The sequence below is a fragment of the Pseudophryne corroboree genome, chromosome 5, assembly GCF_028390025.1.
Source record: "Pseudophryne corroboree isolate aPseCor3 chromosome 5, aPseCor3.hap2, whole genome shotgun sequence".
Taxonomy (NCBI): domain Eukaryota; kingdom Metazoa; phylum Chordata; class Amphibia; order Anura; family Myobatrachidae; genus Pseudophryne; species Pseudophryne corroboree.
In genome coordinates this window covers 521,725,576-521,750,612 of record NC_086448.1, presented here as the reverse complement: position 1 = coordinate 521,750,612, position 25,037 = coordinate 521,725,576, and the positions used below count along the sequence as shown (strand labels likewise).

The window sequence follows — 25,037 nt, the reverse complement described above, 5'->3', positions numbered from 1 at the left end:
ACACCTTCTTCTGTTCTGTGTCCAGAATCATACCCAGGAACAGCAGACGCGTCGTAGGAACCAGCTGCGACTTTGGGATATTCAGAATCCAGCCGTGCTGTTGTAGCACTTCCTGAGATAGTGCTACTCCGACCAACAACTGCTCCATGGACCTCGCCTTTATAAGGAGATCGTCCAAGTACGGGATAATTATAACTCCCTTCTTTCGAAGGAGTATCATCATTTCGGCCATTACTTTGGTAAATACCCTCGGTGCCGTGGACAGACCAAACGGCAACGTCTGGAATTGGTAATGGCAGTCCTGTACCACAAAACGGAGGTACACCTGGTGAGGTGGGTAAATGGGGACATGTAGGTAAGCATCCTTGATGTCCAGTGATACCATGTAATCCCCCTCTTCCAGGCTTGCAATAACCGCTCTGAGCGATTCCATTTTGAACTTGAACTTCCTTATATAAGTGTTCAAGGATTTCAAATTTAGAATGGGTCTCACCGAACCGTCTGGTTTCGGTACCACAAACATTGTGGAATAGTAACCACGTCCCTGTTGAAGGAGGGGAACTTTGATTATCACCTGCTGGAGGTACAGCTTGTGAATTGCCGCCAGTACTACCTCCCTGTCCTGGGGAGTAGCTGGCAAGGCTGATTTGAGGTAACGGCGAGGGGGAGACGTCTCGAACTCCAGCTTGTATCCCTGAGATACCACTTGTAGAACCCAGAGATCCACCTGTGAGCGAACCCACTGGTCGCTGAAGTTCCGGAGACGGGCCCCCACCGCACCTGGCTCCACATGTGGAGCCCCAGCGTCATGCGGTGGACTTAGTGGAAGCAGGGGAGGATTTTTGTTCCTGGGAACTGGCTGTATGGTGCCACTTTTTCCCTCTACCCCTGCCTCTGGGCAGAAAGGACGCGCCTCTAACCCGCTTGCCTTTCTGAGGCCGAAAGGACTGTACTTGATAATACGGTGCTTTCTTAGGCTGTGAGGGAACCTGAGGTAAAAAAGTTGACTTCCCAGCTGTTGCTGTGGATACGAGGTCCGAAAGACCGTGCCCAAACAATTCCTCACCCTTATAAGGCAAAATTTCCATGTGCCTTTTAGAATCAGCATCACCTGTCCACTGCCGAGTCCATATTACTCTCCGGGCAGAAACGGACATTGCATTAATTCTAGATGCCAGCCGGCAAATGTCCCTCTGTGCATCTCTCATATATACGACTACGTCTTTAATATGCTCTATGGTTAGCAATATAGTGTCCCTGTCAAGGGAATCAATGTTATCAGACAGGGAATCAGACCACGCTGCTGCAGCACTACACATCCATGCTGAAGCAATAGCAGGTCTCAGCATAGTACCCAAGTGTGTATACACAGACTTCAGGATAGCCTCCTGCTTTCTATCTGCAGGCTCCTTTAAGGCGGCCGTATCCTGAGAAGGCAGTGCCACCTTTTTTGATAAGCGTGTGAGCGCCTTGTCCACCTTAGGGGATGTCTCCCAGCGTAACCTATCCGTTGGCGGGAAAGGGTACGCCATTAGTAACCGCTTAGAAATTACTAGTTTCTTATCTGGAGAACCCCACGCTTCTTCACACAATTCATTTAACTCATCAGATGGGGGAAAAGTCACTTGCTGCTTTTTCTCCCCAAACATAATACCCTTTTTTGTGGTAACCGGGTTAATGTCAGAAATGTGCAACACATTTTTCATTGCCGTAATCATGCATCGGATGGCCCTAGTGGATTGTACATTTGTCTCATCCTCGTCGACACTGGAGTCGGACTCCGTGTCGACATCTGTCTCTGCCATCTGAGGTAGCGGGCGTTTTTGAGCCCCTGACGGCCTCTGAGATGCATGGGCAGGCACGGGCTGAGATGCCGGCTGTCCCAAAGCTGCGTCATCGAACCTTTTATGCAAGGAGTTGACACTGTCGGTTAATACCTTCCACATATCCATCCACTCAGGTGTCGGCCCCGCAGGGGGCGACATCACACTTATCGGCACCTGCTCCGCCTCCACGTAAGCGTCCTCATCAAACATGTCGACACAGCCGTACCGACACACCGCACACACACACAGGGAATGCTCTGACTGAGGACAGGACCCCACAAAGTCCTTTGGGGAGACAGAGAGAGAGTATGCCAGCACACACCAGAGCGCTATATAACAGAGGGATATACACTATACACAAAGTGAATTTTCCCCCTATAGCTGCTTATATCACAATTTGCGCCTAAATTTATGTGCCCCCCCTCTCTTTTTTACCCTTTCTGTAGTGTATACTGCAGGGGAGAGCCTGGGGAGCGTCCTTCCAGCGGAGCTGTGAAGAGAAAATGGCGCTGGCTGTGCTGAGGAAGATAGCCCCGCCCCTTCAGCGGCGGGCTTCTCCCGCTTTTTATAATGTTAATGGCGGGGGTTTTTGTACATATACAGTGTTATACACTGTATTATGTGCTTTTTTGTGCCAAAAGGTATACTAATTGCAGCCCAGGGCGCCCCCCAGCGCCCTGCACCCACCAGTGACCGGAGCGTGTGGTGTGCTGTGGGAGCAATGGCGCACAGCTGCAGTGCTGTGCGCTACCTTATTGAAAACCGGAGTCTTCAGCCGCCGATTTTCTCCGGTTTCTTCCGTCTTCTGGCTCTGCAAGGGGGGCGGCGGCGCGGCTCTGGGAATGGACGATCGAGGTCGGGCCCTGTGTTCGATCCCTCTGGAGCTAATGGTGTCCAGTAGCCTTAGAAGCACAAGCTAGCTGCAAGCAGGTAGGGTTGCTTCTCTCCCCTAAGTCCCACGTAGCAGTGAGTCTGTTGCCAGCAGATCTCACTGAAAATAAAAAACCTAACAAATACTTTTCTTTATAGTGAACTCAGGAGAGCCCACTAAGTGCATCCAGCTCAGGCCGGGCACAGATTCTAACTGAGGTCTGGAGGAGGGGCATAGAGGGAGGAGCCAGTGCACACCAGATGTAGTACCTAATCTTTTCTTTAAAGAAGTGCCCAGTCTCCTGCGGAGCCCGTCTATTCCCCATGGTCCTTACGGAGTACCCAGCATCCACTAGGACGTCAGAGAAATTATCTTATTCGCAAGGCAATGCAACTGGGACGCATGGGGAGACTTTGCTGATTGATATGACACTTGTATATCTGTGTGAGACTGAGAACCTAATTCAGCGTTCGCATGCTGAAGCCCCGTGATCTCACATCTGCGAACGCCTCTGCTTGATTGACAGAGGTGTTCCAGGGCGGGGAGGGATAGTTATGGAAGCGTATTCGGGGCGCGGCCTGGACCATTTGCGGGATAGGCTGTGGCGGCTGTGTATCACATGCAGCCGCTGCAACCCGAAAACATGGCGGTAGCCACCTGCCTTCGCAGTTAGACTGCGTAGGCGGATCACTATTCTAAACATGCGAAAGCATCGCCGCTGTGCAATGCTTTTGCATGTTTGCAGGCGAGGGGACAGGACCCAGGCATGCGGGGCGGACTTGCCCTATACTCGACGACCCCCCGCATGTCAGTGTAATGGATCGCACATCTATGATCCATGCTGAATAAGGCCCTGAGTCTCTGAATCTGTATACGAAGTGTTACAATGTAGCAGCAGCTTTTTTCCAATACAAGTTCTGTTCTGTTCCATATACAGACTCAGTCACACACAGTATACAGGTGTCACATATCAAACTAACCAGTACAGTCTCTTCGTGTGTCCTATAAAACGTATTTTTGGCAAAAAAAAGATGCCTGACGTTAGCAGAGTTGCACAGGACCTGGCAGCTTACTCACACCAGGCATCTCGCACTGCGTAGTGTATTGAGATTGGATGTATGAGGACACATCTGCATCTAATATGTCCTTTACTGAGGTGTAACATCATGAGCTTAAAGCATAATATTTATCAGGTGTAGAATGACAGTTTTATAAAACGCCTCACTATGAGGCACAGCACGGACAGATCTCACAAGAAATATGATGGACATGTAAAAACAGGCAATATTGAGGTAAAGGGGTGTATGAACTACTGATAACTAAAGTTTTCCCATCATCAATTATCAGAATATATGTATAAAAGTAAAAATATTTATATTACTTATATTGTTTTCTATATATAACATTTTTTTTAATTGTTTTAGAGCCAAGCCACCTTCTTTTTAGCATCAAAAACCAGCCTCTTCTCAGCCATGAGAGGTGACCCCCTGAATTCCATGCGTTGGAACTTTTATTACTATTGAAAGTGCCTCCTTCATCAAAAACCTGCTTTATTGAGTCTGTATACTAAAAGAAAAATACAGCTCATTTGAAATGCATAAACTATAATGGAAATAATAAACAAAACATTTATTGATTCTACACAGCGTTTATGTGAAAACAAAGCCCTAACCATTAGGTATCAAAATAATTCTTCTGAAATCAGTTTTAAAGTGCAGTTTTACAAAATAGTGGGTGTGGTATATAGAAACCAATTACATTCTAGCATTTATCTGGTACATTCTAAAAAAAATTATAGGTGGGCTCCGATTGCTTTCTATGGAGAAGTTTTCTATTTTTGTAAACCAACGCTTTAGTAAATTTATCCAAAATGTTTTACTCCTAATTGGTAGTATTAATAATCTGGTACCCAACTTCAGAAGTACTAGCATTGTAAGACTATAATCTACAGTATTAAGCAATGTATGCTAACTCCTACCTAGTTACATTGCCAATGTAACATATAACGGCATATTAATACATTTTCAAAACAAACTGTAAACCTGAAACCAAGCTAAACATTTCCATTCCCATATTAATTTAGTACACAGTTCTTGATGATAAAATTTAAACATGTGCCATCACGATGACTTAAATGCAGCACACAATGGGGAGAATAGAAACCAAACACCAATATGTGCTTTTTATACAGGGTGTAGGATTACGTGGACTGGTGCACTGGAGACCACCTATATTCAGGAGCTAAGGGACCATGTCAAATCTTAGCTATGTGGTTCCACCCTTTTCTTGCGTTTTACGTTTAATTGTAAGTGTTTGGACCTATTCCATATCAGATACACAAATCACACTGAGCTCATTTCACATTGTTTAATTTAGACCTACATAGGCAACAGTTTAAACAAATACAAACTATATATTACTTGTGAAACTGGTGACAGACAGAAAGCCTACATCACAAATGCACAATGTGTGGGCTGTTTTGTTTTCCATTGTAGTCTGACAGCCTCCGTAGTAATATGCTCTATTATTAGGGGAAGGGGTGCATTACTAAAACAGTGAATGTGTATGTATAGATGCAATCCCCAACAGAGATACCAAGAGCAATATTAATCCTGAGTGTATCATCAGGGAGACCTACAGTACGCCTGCTGTTAGACACAGGAACTGCTGCATTCTTTAAGGATACTGGTGTGACCTGGACCAAATAGAAGTGCCCAACCTGCCCTTCTGTGAACTTGAAGTACTGTAGATAGTGTGGCTGGAGAATACATGGTATTTCTTTCAGCTCTGTAGAGGTGACTGCGTAGAACCTTTGAGAGGCATGAACAAGAGCAGAATACCTTGTGGGACCCACTATAGAGAGAAAAGAATAAACTAGCAGAAGAAGGTCTTGCACCTCGTACTTCTACAATTCTGAAAGATCAGCATTGCTAGAAAATTTTCAAGAAAGGGATTTCAAGGTGACTAATTGTGGTGACCCATAATGATCTGCAAGAAAATTGGGCACTAACCGTGATACTGCATTAGAGCAATGTAAACCCATGATCCAGGAGACCCCGTGCTGGCAAAGATTAGGTCTCGGTATAAACCTGGATGACAAAGCTCCCGACGTGCCGTCGCGCCAAGATGGCGGGCTGATTAGGTAAGCCCTTACCAATCGGCTGCTATGTCAGGCTAGACGTCACAACTGGGTGTGCATTTAAATTTGCCTTCACTCCCCCAACTGAGTTGCCACATACTATCAGGGACTTCTGTCAGCCTCCAGAACCTAGACCGTGCAGCCATCTTCCAGTGTCTTTTAGATCCTGGTTTCAACGCTGACCCTACCGACATCTACCACTGTCCTCCGGATCCTGGTTCCAGCGCTGACCCTGCCGACATCTCACAGCAGCCTCTGGATCCTGTGCTAACCGCGCTGACATCTTGAAATGTTCTCTCCGGATCCTGGACTCTGCACCAACCCCGCCAGCATCTCAAACCGTCCTCTCTAGGATCCTGGACTACACTGGCCCTGTAGACATCTCCAGGTGGCCTTCAAATCCGGAAACCAGCGCTGCGCAACAGCCATCAGTATTAAAGTAAGGTCTGCCTCCTGGCTGCTCCATGCACCCATGACTTGGTAAGTTTTTCCAAAATCCTGAAAAATCTGAAATCCAAAATGATTCCGTTCCCAAGCATTTCAGATGCTGGAGACTCAACCTGTAACTATATATTACACCATACAGGCTGTGGTATAGACAGTATCCTGACGGGTCAAATGGGAAGAGTACAGATTTTAAGCCACAACCTGGAAATATGTTGGGGGAACACATTAAGGACACTTATTACAAGAGGCTTTTTCATGTACTACTAATCTATATAACCTTGCTTACAGTGGTTCTTGAAAGCTTGTGAACCCTTCGGAATGATCTATTTTTCTGCTGAAGTTTGTCCTAAAACTACCTCAGATTTTCACACAGGGCCTAATTCAGCATGGATCATATTCAGAGAAATCGAACATCGAATGACTGCGCATGCATAGTGTTCACATTGTGCACGCGTAAGGGTTGATAACGACAGAAATTGCGCACAGATCATAATCGCAATGTTGCCGCTGTTTGACTGAAAGGAAGGCAGCGTTTCTGGGCGGAAGCCTGCAGTTTTCTGGGTGTGTCAGAAAAAATGCAGGCGTGCCAAGGCGTTTTTGGGGAGGGTCTCTGACGTCAGCACAGACCACTTCTAGGCCATCTCAGTTGCAGCTTAGTGGCTGCCTCAGACCTAATTACATTTGCTCAGACTGAGGACCTCAGAAGAAGAGCTGTTGATGCTCATCGTGCTGGAAAAGGTTACAAAACCATCTATAAAGAGTTTGGACTTCACCATTCAACAGTCAGACAGATTGTATAAAAATGGAGGAAAGATCTAATAGTTTGCAAGGTCACAAAGGATCCCAAGGTAACTTTTAAGCAACTGAAGTCTTTTCTCACATTAGCTAATGTTAATGAGTCCACCATCAGGAGGATACTGAACAACAATGGTGTGCATGGCAGGATTGCAAGGAGAATGCCGCTGCTCGCCAAAAGGAACATAGCTGCCCGTCTGCAGTTTGCTAAAGATCACCTGGACAAGCCAGAAGGCTACTAGAAAAATGTTTTGTTTACAAATGAGTTCAAAATAGAGCTTTTTGGTTTAAATGAGAAGCATTAAGTTTGAAGAAAGGAGAACATTGCATTTCAGCATAAAAACCTCATACCATCTGTTAAACATGCTGGTGGTTGTGGTGGTGGTGGTGGTGGTGGTATCATGGTTTGGACCCGTTTTACTGCATCTAGACCAGGACGACATGCCATAATTGATGGGACAATGAATTCTGAATTACCAGAATATTCTAAAGGATATGTCAGGAAATTTGCCCATGAGCTGCATCTTAAGAGGACGTGGTCATGCAGCATGACAACGACCCAAAGAACACAAGTCATTCAACCAAAGAATAGTAAAGAAGAATATATGTAAAGTTTTTGAATGCCCAAGTCAAAGTCCTGACCTTAATCCAATCAAAATGTTGTGGAAGGACCTGAAGTGAGCAATTTATGGTAAGAAACCAACCAACATAACAGAGTTGAAGCGGTTTTGTACGGAAGAATGGGGTAAAATTTCTTCTAGCCGATGTTCAGGACTAATCAACAATTACCGGAAATGTTTACATGCAGTTATTGCTGCTTAAGGGGGTCATACCAGATACTGAAAGCAAAGGTTCACACATTTTTGCCATTCACATATATGAGATAATAGCTGTTCTACCCGTTCTTCGCACAGGAGTTTCTGATTTTCACGGTTGTAAATATGAGTGTTAAAATTTTTGTAAATCTATAGAGCAGTAAATTTGAGACGTCTTAATGTAAGTAAATATTAATATATGGCTCTTGGCGTTACCTGAGGAGCACCCGTAGCAGATACGGTAAAAACTGATAGGACCATTTTTATAGTTTATTAAATTCTACGCACTGGAGGTGCAATCCAAATTTTGGTCCGACAGGGCGTTATTGTTCCAGCAAAGCAAGTCATGCATCGGTAATGACGTCATTATGTCAACAACCTTTTCATCCCCTTAGGGGAGGTTTTATATAAGTTCTAATTACGTCGTTTTCTTATTTCCCACCTGCAGAATACCTGTGTTAAATTTAATCAGTGATCAATCAGTCAGTGAGGGCTTTAGCATATGATATATATATATATATATATATATATATATATATATATATATATATATATATATAGAATAAAATTTTCCTCAATAAAAAAAATGAGTACGTCTAAAATGTTGTCTTATTTGTTGGATTTGGTTCTCTATCTACCTTTAGGATAATCTGAGGTAGTTTTAGGCCACATTTCAGCAGAAATTTAGAAAATTGTGAAGGGTTCACAAACTGTCAGACACCACTGTATATGTTCTTCAATGTCCAAGTAAAAGTCAGAAGGTTGAGAGGATGATTAAATCCTTAAAGACTCTGGGGGAGATGTACTAAGCAGTGATAAAAGTGGAGACGTAAGCCAGTGGAGAAGTTGCCCATGGCAACCAATCAGCATTGATGTAACATTTATAGTTTGCATACTATAAAAATATGTAGAGCAGCTGATTGGTTCAACTTCTCCACTGGCTCATTTCTACACTTTTATCACTGCTTAATATATCTCCCCCTATGTGCCTAAACCAGAGGTTCCCAAACTGTGTGCCGTGTCTCCCTGGGGTGCCTCGGGACACTTGCAGGGTTGCCCTGGGTTGCCCTGGGTTGGTGGTCCAGGACCAATTCAAATTATTCATGGTCAATATAATAGGCAAAACCAGTGCTGGTGGCTGCCAGTCATAAAATATGTGGCCAAACAGAAGCAAATCTTGTCCCTCACCACACAACTGACCCTAAGGATGACATATAAAAGCGATCTACTTAATGTAATATTTCTTTCTAAATTTCTCAATAAGAAATGTTTGGCCTAGGGGTGCCGTGAAAAAAATTCTGATATTCTAGGGTGTCGTGATTCAAAAAAGTTTGGAAACCACTGGCCTAAACAATCACTGAAACTTAATGGTCTCAGCTCTTCTCTTTAAAGTAAAGGTAACGTGGGCATTAGAAGTGGTATCTAGTTATTATTGGATTTATATACTTACTATATTATGTAAAATAGTTTTATTTTTCAATTAGTGGGAAAACATCATCTTTATTAAGAGCGTTCCAAAAGGCATGTTGTAACAGGATTGATTTAATTAAGAAATGTTAACTTATGATTACAGTGTGAGAAATGTAATTTAATACAAATGAAACTAAAACCCTAAGATTTGGCAAGCAATTACAACTGATATTTTGCAATTTATGGCAACAAATTAGGCATGTTTACTATTCCAAAGAACTATTGAACTTAATAACACACAATAAGAAATACTTATCTAACAAATGCATTGTTGAATTTAGAACAGGGAAAAACAATAAAGAATATTTGTTGTCCCAGGATAAGGTGGAATACTTGTACATATTTATGTATACTGTACTTTCACCGGTCACTAAGTTTATATTGCTTATGACAGTGGTTCCCAAACTATTTTGAATCAAGGAGCCCTAGAGTATCAGAATTTTTTCACGGCACCCCTAAGATAAAAAAGCGTCTAACTACGAAATTTTGAAAAAATAAATAAAAATAAAGTAGATTGTTTTTATGCCATCCTTAGGTTTAACTGTATGGTGAGGGACAGGATTTGCTTCTGCTTATCCACATATTTTATGTTTTGCAACCACAAGCACTGGTTTTTACTATTAGATTGGCCATAAATAATTGAATTGGTCCAGGACCACCAAATCAAGGCACCCCTGTAACTGCCCAGAGGCACCCCAGGATGCCACGGCACACAGCTTGAGAACCACTGGCTTATGATGCAAAAAAAAAAAAAAAAAGAGTTTTTATACTAAGATAGAGTAATACTGACATCTACTGTCTAAAGCAGAGTTTCACATCTGCAGTCCTCAGGGAATCCTAACTGCATGTTTTCCAAGTGAGTGAATTAGTACTATTTGTGGATCTGTTAAAATAAGTCAGTCAATAATAAATACACCTGTGCTCCAGAACAGAGTCTACAAGATGTGTACTGTTGGTTCCCTGCGGACCGTAGTTGGGACACACTGGTTTAAAACTTGTATTATGGACCTTATTCAGATTCAGTTGCATAACTGCAATTAGTTGTGATCGCATGCTTGGTACCACCCAGCATGCAAATACCCTGCAGCGATGCGATCGCAATGTAATTGCGATGATATTGCTGATTTGTGGAAGCCCCCCTGCCCCCGCAGCCAGGCTCCAAAGGCAGGTACAGAGCCGACATTTTTCAGGTTGCATCGACCGCGTGTGATGTCACGCAGCTATCCAAAACCTGCCCCTTCTTTCGACGACATGCCCCCACGAATGCCTCCGTCAATTAGTTAGAGGCGTTCACGGCAATTTGATGCAATCGCATTATCCCGGCTGTGCATGCGCAGAACGGGACCTGCGTGTGTGCAGTGGCCTTGAAAGCGGGAGAATGCAGTCGCAATAGCGATGCCACCTGAATAAGGTCCTAAATTAGCAAACACCTATAAATGCATGGCATAGTTCAGTCATTCTTCTCTCTAGTAAGTTTAGCAGTGGTAGTTTTTCTCCATAAAAATTCTAGGACGCTGTTTCTACCTGAAGGCTGCTCGTTTAATGTAGGACCTGATTCAGGTTTGTTAGCAAAGAAAAAAAACACACAACTGGGCAAAACCATGCTGCACTGCAGGTGGAGCAGACGTGACATGCAGAGATACTAAAGGGCCCTACAGACTGGGCGACCCGTCGCCGAGCTGCCCGACCGCCGATACGGCAGATAGGCGACCCTGCGGCAGGGGGGAGGTGACGGGGAGAGTGAAGTTTCTTCACTCCCCCCGTCGCCCGGCGTCATAGCAATGCATACTAATATGGACAATCTCGTCTCGTTCATTAATGAACGAGAAAGTTCATATCGTGCAGTGTTATCTGCCAGTGTGTAGGGCCCTTTAGATTTGGGTGGGTTTATATTGTTTTGATACAGGGTAAATACTGGCTGCTTTTGCAGGTAGGCCACAAATGTTAGACAGCTTTATTTTTACATTACAATTTAGATTTCAGAATGAACACACCCCACCCAAATCCAACTCTCTCTGCACATGTTACATCTGTCCCACCTACAGTGCAGCATCGTTTTGCCCAATTGTAAGCTTTTTTGCTTTGCTAACATACCTGAATCAGGTCCATAGCTTTTCCAAAGTGCTGAACCAGAGAATCACTTATTTGTGACAACTTAACTGAAGTACTGTATGTAACGTAGTAGTAGTAGTAGTAGTAGTAGTAGTAGTAGTAGTAGTAGTAGTAGTAGCAGCAGCAGCAGTACATAATTTTCTCATGCATATTTGTCTCATTTTGCCATTCTTGTGTATTTAAGGATTTTAATCTTGGCAACCTGGTGCAGATGTTATTTGAACTTTGCTATTATGAAATACAATTTGTTAGACCTGGGGTAGGCAACATGTGGAACTTCATCTGCATTGAAACCACACATCCCAACATTCCCTGACACAGTTTTGCTGTTAGGGCATTGCTTAAACTGTGGCAGACCATGCTGGGATGTGTAGTTCCACAGCAGCTAGAGTGCCTCAGGTTTTCTATCCATGTACAGTCTGTCTTTAGGTCTGCACATATACTATGAAAACACTGTTTTAATAATTGTGTGCAGATTTTTTATGCTGTCTATTTTAGTATTGTTATGAATTACAGTTTGCTCACTCTTCCCTACATGTTCACTCAGCCCTGTGAAGCTGGGTACACATTAGAACGATGTAATGATATATCAGTCAGCTGTACACACTGAACGATATATCGCACAACATATAATTTATGGCCGTTATTTAGAATGCATACCGTAGTTTCCAGGATCGTCCTATTGAACATCCTGCACGCCCGACCTGCGGTAGCGTGCGGTCAGCCGCACACACTAGACGATATGGCCGATATATCGTTCGATCTCTGCTGTAGCGATATTATATCAGCTAATGTGTACCCAGCTTTACACTATACCTGACATAAGCAGCTTTAACAACTGACCTAGTGCTCACAACATTTCATACAGCTCTTACAATACATGCAGCTGGTAATAAATGACTTCTGTTTGACTAACTAGCAAACAAAACGTACCTGGCTACAGGGATCTCCCCAGAAAACTGCATCTGTAGCAGTAAGCCACAGGTCTTTACTCTGGTGCACAGTTCAAGATAAGGACACTGAACTGGGGAACATATTGTACCTGATAAGGCATGAACTATGGACACTGACTATATAGGAAATAAGAGAGCTCATGTGATACATTGTGTCATTCAATATGTTATAAATATTTATTGTTTTTTATTTATTTTGTGGATTTCAAACATGAATAAGAATCGCCTTCAAGATTGAGATGAGTAATAATAGGATTTTAATTACCTACCGGTAAATCCTTTTCTCGTAGTCCGTAGAGGATGCTGGGGTCCATATTAGTACCATGGGGTATAGATGGGTCCACCAGGAGCCATGAGCACTTTAAAACTTTGATAGTGTGGGCTGGCTCCTCCCTCTATGGCCCTCCTACCAGACTCAGTCTAGAAACTGTGCCCGAGGAGACGGACAACTTTGAGAGAAGGATTTTACACAAATAGTGGCGAGATTCACACCAGCTCACACAGACAAGGCAAACCAAGCTAACGAGCTTGAAAACTCAGCAACGGCTGAACAACATTACTTAAAACAGTACTCAATCCAGAACAAAGCAGTACTGAACGAAGTAACCATTGCAGGATCACGAAGCGCTGGGCGTGCACCCAGCATCCTCTACGGACTACGATAAAAGGATTTACCGGTAGGTAATTAAAATCCTATTTTCTCTTACGTCCTAGAGGATGCTGGGGTCCATATTAGTACCATGGGGATGTACCAAAGCTCCCAGAACAGGAGGGAGAGCGTAGAGGCTCTTGGAGAACTGATTTACCAAACATTAGGTCCTCAGAGGTCAAAGTATCGAACTCGAAGAACTTAGCCAACGTGTTAGACCCAGACCAAGTAGCCGCTCTGCAAAGTTGTAAAGCCGAGACAACCCGGGCAGCCGCCCAGGAAGAACCCACCTTACGAGTAGAGTGGACCTTAACAGATTTAGGACACTGCAAGCCTGACATAGAATATGCATGCTGGATAGTGAGCCTGATCCAGCGAGAGATCGTCTGTTTAGAAACAGGACACCCAATTTTCATGGGATCATACAGGACAAAGAGAGTCCGATTTCCTGTGACAAGCAGTTCTCTTCACATAGATTTTCAGAGCCCTTACAAAATCCAAGGACTTTGACGGAATATAGGAGTCAGTAGCAACTGGCACCACAATAGGTTGGTTGATATGAAATGCCGACACAACCTTCGGAAGGAACTGCTGACGTGTCCGGAGCTCAGCTCTATCTTCATGGAATATCAAGTAGGGGCTTTTATAAGACAAAGTCCCCAACTCCGACACACGTCTAGCAGAAGCTAAGGCCAACAAAGTGACAGCCTTCCACGTGAGAAACCTGACCTCAACATCCTGGAGAGGCTCGAACCAATCCGATTGAAGGAACTGTAACACCACATTAAGATCCCAGGGTGCCATAGGTGGCACTAAGAGAGGCTGGATGTGCAGAACCCCTTTTAAGTCTGAACCTCAGGGAGGTAAGCCAGTTGTTTCTGGAAGAAAATGGATAAGGGCGAGATCTGGACCTTCACGGATCCCAAATGCAGGCCCATATCCACACCTGCTTGCAGGAAGAGGAGAAACCTTCCCATTTGAAACTCCACCATAGGAAACTTCTTGGATTTACACCAAGATACATACTTTTTCCAAATGTGATGGTAATGCTTAGACGTTACTCCTTTCCTAGCCTGAATCAGGGTAGGAATAACCTTGTTCGGAATGCCCTTCTGAGCTAATAACTGGCGTTCAACCTCCATGCCGTCAAACGTAGCCACGGTAAGTCTTGATAAGCGAACGGCCCCTGTTGCAGAAGGTCCTCCTGGAGAGAAAGAGGCCTCGGATCTTCCAGTAGTAGTTCCCGAAGTTCCGCGTACCAAGCCCTTCTTGGCCAGTCCGGAGCAATGAGGATTGCCTGAACTCTTGTTCTCTTTATGAGCTTTAGAATCCTTGGAATGAGAGGAAGTGGAGGAAACACGTACACTGACTGGAACACCCACGGAGTTACCAGGGCGTCCACCGTCACTGCTTGTGGGTCTCTGGACCTGGAACAGTACCTCCGAAGCTTCTTGTTGAGACGGGAGGCCATCATGTCTATGTGAGGTACACCCCAAAGAGATGTCACCTCCGTGAACACCTCCGGATGGAGGCCCCACTCTCCCGCATGGAGATCGTGTCTGCTGAGGAAGTCCGCTTCCCAGTTGTCCACTCCCGGAATGAAGATTGCTGACAGTGCCAACGCGTGCCTTTCTGCCCAGAGGAGGATTCTTTTTACCTCTGACACTGCAGCTCTGCTCTTCATTCCGCCCTGTCGGTTTATGTAGGCCACCGTCGTTACATTGTCCGAGTGCACCTGAATGGCCCGATCTTGTAGAAGATGTGCCGCTTGTAGAAGACCATTGAACACGGCCCTTAGTTCCAGAATGTTGATTGGAAGAATGGATTCCAGCCTTGACCATCTTCCTTGGAAGGTTTCCCCTTGGGTGACTGCGCCCCAACCTGAGACTTGCATCTGTGGTTAGAAGGATCCAGTCCTGAATCCCAAACCTGCGGCCCTCTAGAAGGTGCGGCAAGTGTAGCCAACACAGGAGGGAAATCCTGGCTTGTGGTGACAGACGTATCCACTGGTGCATGTGCAGATGAGATCCCGACCACTTGTCCAGGAGATCCAGTTGGAAGGACCGTGCATGAAATCTTCCGTACTGAAGAGCCTTGTAGGCCCAAAAGGCGAATGCACTGATGAACCGATACCCGGGTAGGCTTCAAGACATCCCGGACCATACTTTGGATCACCAACGCTTTTTCTACCGGTAGAAATACCCTCTGCACTTCCGTGTCGAGGATCATCCCCAGGAAAGACAATCTCCTTGTCGGCTCCAAATGTGATTTTGGAAGAATCAGGATTCATCCATGTTCCCTGAGCAGTCGAGTCGCGAGAGCAATGGACTGCAACAACCTCTCCCTGGAAGATGCCTTTATCTGCAGATCATCTAGGTAAGGAATTATATTCACCCCCTGCCTGCGGAGGAGAATCATCATTTCTGCCATTACCTTGGTAAACACCCTCAGTGCTGTGGAGAGGCCAAACGGCAGCGCCTGGAACTGATAGTGACAGTCCAACAGTGCAAATCTGAGATAAGACTGGTGTGGTGGCCAAATTGGGTTATGGAGGTACGCATCCTTGATGTCCAAGGACACCACAAACTCTCCCTCCTCCAGCCCTGAGATCACCGCTCTCAGAGACTCCATTTTGAACTTGAATTCCCTTAGATAAGGGTTTAGCGACTTCAGGTTCAAAATCGGCCTGACCGAACCACACGGTTTCGGTACCACAATCAGGTTTGAATAGTAACCTTGGTTTACCAGATGAGGTGGAACAGGAACAATTACATCTGACCTTTCCAATTTGTGAATGGCGTCCTGAAGGATAGCCCTGTCTGTCAGCAAAGCTGGCAGGCCTCATTTGAAGAACCTGTGGGGTGGGAGCTCTTGAAACTCCAGTCTGTACCCCTGGGACACAATATCCAGTACCCAGGGATCCAGACCGGACGACACCCAGACGTGACTGAATCGTCTGAGCCTCGCTCCCACCTGCCCGTTCTCCAGGCAGGGAGGTCTACTGTCATGCTGAGGATTTTAAGGACACAGAGGCAGGTTTTTGGTAATTGGGAACCTGCAGGTGCAGTTTTTTTGGATTTTGCTCGCCCACCTTTGAAGAAAGTGGTAGGAGCCTTGGACTTTTTAGCTTTGGCAGACCGAAAGGACTGCACAGAGGACGTGGAAAAAGGTATCTTCATTGTCTGAGAGGCTGAGGGAAGAAAGGTTGATTTACCAGCGGTTGCCGTGGAGATCCATGCATCCAATGCCTCCCCAAATAGAGCCTGACCTGTGAAGGGTAGGTTCTCCACACTTCTCCTGGATTCTGCGTCTGCAGACCATTGGCGTAGCCAGAGACCCCTGCGTGCTGAAACAGCCATGGACAATGTCCTAGCAGTGAGATTACCCAGGTCCTTCATGGCCTCATCCATGAAACCCGCAGAATCCTGTATGTTACGTAAAAACAAATTAATGTCACTTCTATCCATAGAATCTAAGTCCTCTAGTAATGTGCCTGACCACTTTACTATGGCTTTAGAAATCCATGCACAGGCAATAGTGGGCCTTAACGCCACTCCTGAAGCAGTGTATATGGATTTGAGTGTAGTTTCAATTTTGCGGTCAGCCAGTTCTTTCAAAGCGGTAGTCCCAGGGGCAGGGAAAACCACCTTTTTAGATAGTCTAGATACAGAGGCGTCTACTACAGGTGGGTTTTCCCACTTTTTCCTATCATCCTAAGGGAAAGGGAAAGACACAAGAACCCTCTTTGGGATCTGGAATTTTTTCTCTGGATTTACCCAGGATTTTTCAAATAAGGCGTTTAATTCCTTAGGCGCCGGGAAGGTCAGGGAGACTTTCTTACTGTCTGTAAAGTAAGTCTCCTCTACCTGTTCCGGAGGTTTGTCAGTAATGTGTAACACATCCCTAATGGCCTCAATCATGTGTTGCACCCTTCTTGCCAGGGAAGCCTCACCCCCCCACATATCCGCATCACCCTCTGCCGTGTCAGTGTCCTTGTCGACCTGCATAATCTGAGCAAGCGCACGTTTCTTGGTGTGAATTTCCATTATTTTAAATAATAATTTAAATACCAGCGTTAACATATACTGCGGACACAAGGTGCATCTCATTACCATATACGATAATAGCGCGCTGAACGTCGCAGCACTATGTCCCTTAAGAGAAAGCAAGTACTCACACACGGTATACTGAGGTCCAATGCTCAGAGATATATATATGTATTTGTATATTAAAAGTTATGCATACAAAATAACATATGTACTATATCATTCAGTATAACATGTATAAGCCTAGGTAAGTGGTACAGAATTACAGTTACAAAAGAAACAGATACAGCCAGTATACATCACCCGATCTCTTATGACCTTCCTCCATGTCTTCCTCTCAGCAAGCAACTAACTCTGCCTTAGAAAACTGCATATATCAAACAGTGGGAGTTAACAGGTTGTTGGTTTCGGTCTCCTTCCATTGGCCCAGGAGAGGGAGGTTTCTTAATCATTGTGTGTTATTGGCCAGTTCATATGTAAGCAATGTCCAGTTTGAAGATGCAGATACAAGGATTAACCACTGGGATTCTGCCCACATGTTTTCTAAGGAAGTCCTTTGTTCTCATAGAATGTGACTTTATATTTCATACATTTGTTCATAACTAATCGTTGCTACAATTTACCCATAGCTACTGAATTAATTCACACATTCTCCTGACCATTTTGACAATAAGCGTGATATAAATAACTTGTTCCATCTCAATAATACATATATATCTGATTTTACACTCTATTATATAAATACAGTATAATACAAGTCTGGTGCTGGACATGTGTTGTCTATTGTGTAATTTATATGTTGTATGGATATGTGTTTGTGTGCGTCTTTATGATTGACAGGGGATCCCCCGTATTTTTAAAACCAGCACCGGGCTCTGCGCCTGGTGCTGGTGCCAAAAATACGGGAGACAAAACGAGCAGGGGTCCCCCGTATTTTTCACACCAGCATCGGGCTCCACTAGCTGGACAGATAATGCCACAGCCGGGGGTCACTTTTATGCCGTGCCCTGCGGCCGTGGCATTAAATATCCAACTAGTCACCCCTGGCCGGGGTACCCTGGGGGAGTGGGGACCCCTACAATCAAGGGGTCCCCCCCCCAGCCACCCAAGGGCCAGGGGTGAAGCTCGAGGCTGTACCCCCCCATCCAATGGGCTGCGGATGGGGGGGCTGATAGCCTTTTGTGATAATAAAAAGATATTGTTTTTTCCAGTAGTACTACAAGTCCCAGCAAGCCTCCCCCGCAAGCTGGTACTTGGAGAACCACAAGTACCAGCATGCGGGAGAAAAACGGGCCCGCTGGTACCTGTAGTACTACTGGGAAAAAAATACCCAAATAAAAACAGTACACAGACACCTTGATAGTAAAACTTTATTACACACTACCGACACACACATACTTACCTATGTTGACACGCCGACTGCCACGGTCTCCGACGATCCGAGGGTACCTGTGAAAAAATTATACTCACCTTCCAGCGTCCAGAGGTACATCCACGTCCAGATATAAATCCACGTACTTGTTAAAAAAACAAACCGAACACCCGCTCCATACCGGACTGAAAGGGGTCCCATGCTTTCACATCAGACCCCTTTCTCCCGAATGCCGGGACATCACGTGACTCCTGTCACTGAAGTCCCTTCAGCCAATCAGGAAGCGCTACTTCCGTGGCGCTCACCTGATTGGCTGTGCGCTGTCTGTGCTGTGACAGCGCATCGCAAAGCCGCTCCATTAGTTTCAATGGTGGGAACTTAGCGGCTAGCGGTTGGGTTACCCGCGGTCAGCCGCTGACCGGCGGGTGACCTCACCGCTAGCCGCTAAGTTCCCACCATTGAATAAAATGGACGGGGCTGTGCGATGCGCTGTCTGAGTTCAGACAGCGCACAGCCAATCAGGTGAGCGCAACGAAGTTGCGCTTCCTGATTGGCTTTAGAGACCTGTCACTGACAGGTCTCATTCGTGGAAAGGGGTCTCATGTGTCAGCATGGGACCCCTTTCAGTCCGGTGGCCCGTGTGTTCGTTTTCTTTTTTTGCCAAGTACGTGGATGTATCTCTGGACCATGGCTGAGGTGAGTATATTGATCTTTTATTTTCAGGTATCCGTGGATTCTACATGGAGAAGAGGACCGATGTCGGCGTGTGAACATAGGTAAGTATGTGTGTGTCGACGTATGAAATAAAGTTTTACTGTCACGGTGTGTGTGTCCTGTTTTTATTTGGGTATTTTTTTCCCAGTAGTACTACAGGTACCAGCGGGCCCGTTTTTCTCCCGCATGCTGGTACTTGTGGTTCTCCAAGTACCAGCTTGCGGGGGAGGCTTGCTGGGACTTGTAGTACTGCTGGAAAAAACAATATTCTTTTCATTATCACAAAAGGCTATCAGCCCCCCCATCCGCAGCCCATTGGATGGGGGGGGACAGCCTCGGGCTTCACCCCTGGCCCTTGGGTGGCTGGGGGGGGGGACCCCTTGATTGAAGGGGTCCCCACTCCCCCAGGGTACCCCGGCCAGGGGTGACTAGTTGGATATTTAATGCCACGGCCGCAGGGCACGGCATAAAAGTGACCCCCGGCTATGGCATTATCTGTCCAGCTAGTGGAGCCCGATGCTGGTGTGAAAAATACGGGGTCCCCTGCTCGTTTTGTCCCCCGTATTTTTGGCACCAGCATCAGGCGCAGAGCCCGGTGCTGGTTTTAAAAATACGGGGGATCCCCTGTCAATTTTTTCCCCGCATTTTTAGAACCAGGACCAGCTCGAAGAGCCCGAGGCTGGTTATGCTTTGGAGGGGGGACCCCACGCCATTTTTTTTAAGGATTTTACCGTTCCAGCAATAAAAAAAAATAAAAAAAAAATAATATTTTAAAAAATATATAAATAATATTTGTGCCTCCAAAAAAAAAAAAAAAAATACCTAATCCCTTCTAATATAAATAGATATGCTATTCCTAAAAAAAAAAAACACCAAAAAAAACATGTTTAAATTTTTTTTTATTGTTTTCACCCTCCAAAGTGTGGCGGATTGAAAATGACGAATTTGCTGTCTAAAAGCACTGCTGTCGAATTTCCAAACTTGAATTGAATATGCTTTTGTCGAATTGCAGCACTTGTTTCATTGCAGAAAAGTCGAATTTGCAAAAATTCGAATTTCAAAAAGTCGAATTTTGAAAGTCCGTTTTTTGGTCGGAAAGCACTGAATTGCATAGGCGAATTTTTTTTTGGGGCGAAAATGACCCGAAATTCGACAATTTCGGGAATTCGACCACAATTGCATATACCCCAAAGTCTGCAATACATGCCCTCAGAAAACTTAGGAACAACGACAGACTACTACAGAATTTTTTTAGGTTTAATACAGGTTGGGTATCCCATATCCGAAAAACAAAATTTTTTGAGTGAGATAGTGAAACCTTTGTTTTCTGATGGCTCAATGTACACAAACTTTGTTTAATACACAAAGTTATTTAAAATATTGTATTAAATGACCTTCAGGCTGTGTATATAAGGTGTATATGAAACATAAATGAATTGTGTGTGTGTGCACAAACTTTATTTAATGCACAATGTATATTACAGGTTGAGTATCCCATATCCAAATATTCCGAAATACGGAATATTCCGAAATACGGAATTTTTTGAGTGCGAGCAAGATAGTGAAACCTTTGTTTTCTGATGGCTCAATGTACACAAACTTTGTTTAATACACAAAGTTATTAAAAGTATTGTATTAAATGACCTCCAGGCTGTGTGTAAGGTGTATATGAAACATAAATGAATTGTGTGAATGTAGACACACTTTGTTTAATGCACAAAGTTATTATTAATATTGGGTAAAATTACCTTCCTGCTGTGTGTATAAGGTGTATATGAAACATAAATGCATTCTGTGCTTAGACTTAGGTCCAATCGCCATGATAACTCATTATGGTGTGCAATTATTCCAAAATACGGAAAAATCCAATATCCAAAATACTTCTGGTCCCAAGCATTTTGGATAAAGGATACTCAACCTGTATAACATTGGCTAAAATTACCTTTAGGCTGTGTGTATAAGGTGTATATGAAACATAAATGCATTCTGTGCTTAGACTTGGGCCCCATCACCATGATATCTCATTATAGGATGCAATTATTCCAAAATACGAAATATCCGATATCCAAAATACTTCTGGTCCCAAGCATTTTGGATATGGGATACTCAACCTTTATATGGTTTCTACTACAGTACCTATCCAACAGAATAGTGGCTTCCGAATCACGGACTAGTTCTGGACATAGATGCCATCTATGAATAGATCACGCATGAGCAGGTGTAAAATGCTGACACTAGGACAGCAGAAGTTCCAGTGTTCCAACTTGCACATGCGCAGTGCCAATGCTAAAAGTTTCAGTATCCCAATTACTACTAAATGGAAAAAAAACAAGCAACAGGTAGGCCCTAAAGATTATTTTTCGTGTACACTTAGGGTCAATTTTAAATGCAACTGACAGTTTAGTGATTTTGACACACCCAACCCCTCCTTTTGTGATATTACACTATTATGATTTTCCTCATTTATTGGGATACAAACTACTACGAGGACAATGAAAATGTAACAGTTCGGGAATCCTAGACTGATCTGTGGCAAGGAACAGTTCCAAAAGAAACCGATACGCTCATATAGGTGTATTTCTAGTACATGCATACTTTTGTTTCTTCTTTATGTTTATGTCCCGCCCAGTGGCGGTTGTGAAACTGGGGCTGCAGCGCAGACCGAAATTGAAAGAGGGGAGCCACACCAACCATCCAACTCAAACGCTGCCAATATCTCTGAGTGAAGTCCAGGTGCAGAGCAGGACAGCAGCAGTGACAGATTAGTCTGTGCCCCCGTCTCTTTTGCCAACCAGTTTCTATAAGCTAGCTTCCTATCTGCCGCCCCCAAGTTTTGGGCTGCGCTGCAGCTCTAGCTTCAGAACCGCCATTGTTCATGACTTATGATACTGATATTATATTAGTGTTGATTTCTCTGCCCATACATCTGGTGTCCAGCTAAGTCTCCAGATGGTTCTTTCAAAAACTAAAAGATGCCTCCACATAACCAAAGGCAGAGATTTTCTGCAGTGCAAGAACATCTCAGTGCTGTCTCAGTGTTTTCTTACCAAGCTCAGCGATCACCCAGAGGCCGCAGTCTCCAAAGATCTCTGCAGATTCTCCATGTTCATCTTGCTACATAGGGAAGCAGAATTTTGCCTCCCTGAACATTCCATGATGACACCACATGTAAAAGCCACATAAAGCATATACAGGCTTGCAGATCCATTTTGCAGAACATTAATGAAGGTTGTCAGGAACCACATCAAGCAGTTTAAAAAATTCATCCTGGTCCTGTTGCTAACTATAATCACCCTATCTACAGACCGGATAACTAGCTCAGTCACAGCGCCCACAGCACAGAAAGCTCTACTTAATCCTCCTTTCCTAGCACTAAATAACTAACACAACAAGAAACCAATTACCTCCAACTGTGTATACTTGCCCTATGTGCAGGAAAGTGTAAAGGTATTGGTTTCACTTGCAGTATTTCTCTACTTAAGTTCTATCCTGTAGGCTGTGCAAAGCCGGTTGGCTGTGCATTTATTTTTGAAGTGTGCATTTTTATCAAAGTGTGATAAAATTGACACAAAACAGCAGCGTTCCATCGAAGTGAAAAAGAATGAAAACAGAAGCACACCAATCTATTATTATTATTATCCTTTATTTATATGGCGCCACAAGGGTTTCGCAGCGCCCAATTACAGAGCACATATGCACATAATCAAAATAGGAAAACAGTGACTTACTGTTGAAGACAATATAGGACAAGTACAGGGTAACTAAGCATAACTACACTAGTAAACGACATAGAGATAAGTTCCAAGGTGGCCAAAAAACTGCGGGATTTGGGCAGTTGAGGATTATTAAAGTAAGAAAAGGATAAGCACATGAGGGAAGAGGGCCCTACTCGTGAGAGCTTACATTCTAACAAAACATAGAAAACTGATGAACAAATAACAAATGTGAGTCACTTACTCTTCATATCACTCACCTCCTGATTGTTGCATCTGATTAAATAGCACGGAACTACCTTACTTGGACATTTAAAAAAACATTCATTTTACCAACAAATGCTTGTATCTGTATTTTTGTAATTTGTTTTTTTATGCACAGCTGCACCAATGCAATTTTATCTATACTATACTCTCCCACATCACTCAGTGTCTACCTAATAACGTATCTTGCCCCCTCTTCACACCTTTATCCTTCCCTCCTAGTCTCCTACACCTCCTCCTCTCTCCCCTCTCCCCATGGTCCTGCTACCCCACAACTCAGCTCTGCTCCCTCACTCCCTTCCCTGTCACCTCCCCACACCCCCATCCACATCACACTGAACTACCTCCCTGCCCACCTCAAACAGTTTCCCCTAGCTCAGGCACTCGCACCAGCACTACTTTCTCATCATCCCTGCCCTTAAAGTTAATCTCACCTCATCGCTCATTCACATCTCTCCCACAAACTCATACCCCCTATCCTGTGCCATCTGGAATGCCAGATCTGTTTGTAACAAATTGGTCCCCACTCATGACCTTTTCATTTTCAACTCCCTGCACCTACTAGCCATTACTGAAACTTGGATTACTCCCTCTGACATTACTACTCCTGCTGCTCTCTCTGCTAGGGTCCTCACATTCACACACACACCCCGACCTGGAGGTCACCATGGGGGTGGTGTTGGGGTCCTTTAACCTTCTAGTTACTCCTACCTACTCATACCACTGGAACCATCCCTTACATTCTCTACATTTGAGATCCATGCTATACGCCTCTTCCAACCAGTCCATCTTAGAGTAGCTGTCATTTACCACCCGCCTGGCATTGCCTCCAAATTCATAGACAACTTTGCTTCCTCTCTTCTGACATTCCCTCCATTATCCTAGGCGATTTCAACATCTCTATCGATATCCCCACACAATCCCCTGCCTCTATACTCCTTAACCTCACCTCTTCACTTGGTCTCTCCCAGTGGACCTTCTCACCCTCCCATGTGAATGGGAGCTTACTGGATCTGGTCTTCACTCACCGTTGTGATATTTCTGATTTTTCCAACTCCCCATTTCCCCTCTCTGACCACTACCTACTCTCCTTTAACCTTTCTCTCTCTACTTCCCCATCTCTACCTCCTAAGGATACCATCACTAAGCGTAACATTGAGGCTATTGACAGCACATTCCTTTCCTCCCTGTTTCACTCACTTCTCTCTCATGCCACTTCCATATACAATGCATCCCTTACTTCTGCTCTAGACTCTGTTGCTCCACCAACCACTATTCACCCTTGCAAATTAACAGCTCAACCCTGGCACACCAAATGCACCAGATATCTGCAAAAATGCTCACGTACTGCTCAGCGACACTGGAGGAAATCACGCTTTAAGGCAGACTTCCTCCATTTCAAACTTATGCTTTCATACTTCAGTGCTGCCCTTTCTCTTGCTAAACAGTCATACTTCAAGAACCTCATCTTCTCCCAGTCTTCCAACCCCCGGCGCCTCTTTGCCACTCTCAACTCACTCCTCTGCCCACCTCCACCTCATCTCCCTTCCTCACTCTCTGCTCTTGACTTTGCCACTTACTTCACATCCAAAATTGACTCCACACGTCAGGACATTACATCACACCAGACCATCAGCAACCAGCCTCCTCCAATCGCTTACCACCCCTCCCCATCCCTATCACCAATTCTGACATCTTTCTCTCATGGATCTGGTGAGGAAGTCATGTCACTCATTCGTTCCTGTCCCCTCACCACCTCCCCACTTGACCCTATCCCCTCCCGCCTCCTCTGCTACCTCTCTCCTTCTGCCTGTTCTATCTTTCCCATCTTCTTAATCTCTCCCTCTCATC

General features: G+C 44.6%; 1 protein-coding gene across 3 annotated transcripts in view; it reads right to left on the bottom strand.

Moving 5' to 3' along the window:
- Positions 1–25,037, bottom strand: part of LOC134927960 (enoyl-CoA hydratase EchA19-like) — a 189,001-nt gene that overhangs the window by 123,799 nt on the left and 40,165 nt on the right. Inside the window, exon 1 of one of the 3 annotated variants that reach the window (XM_063923118.1) lies at positions 12,409–12,431. The exons of the other annotated variants lie outside the window; for them this stretch is intronic. The gene's annotated coding sequence lies outside the window, so the exon portion shown is untranslated. Of the gene's footprint in view, positions 1–12,408; positions 12,432–25,037 lie in introns of those variants that run through there. 3 annotated transcript variants of the gene reach the window in all.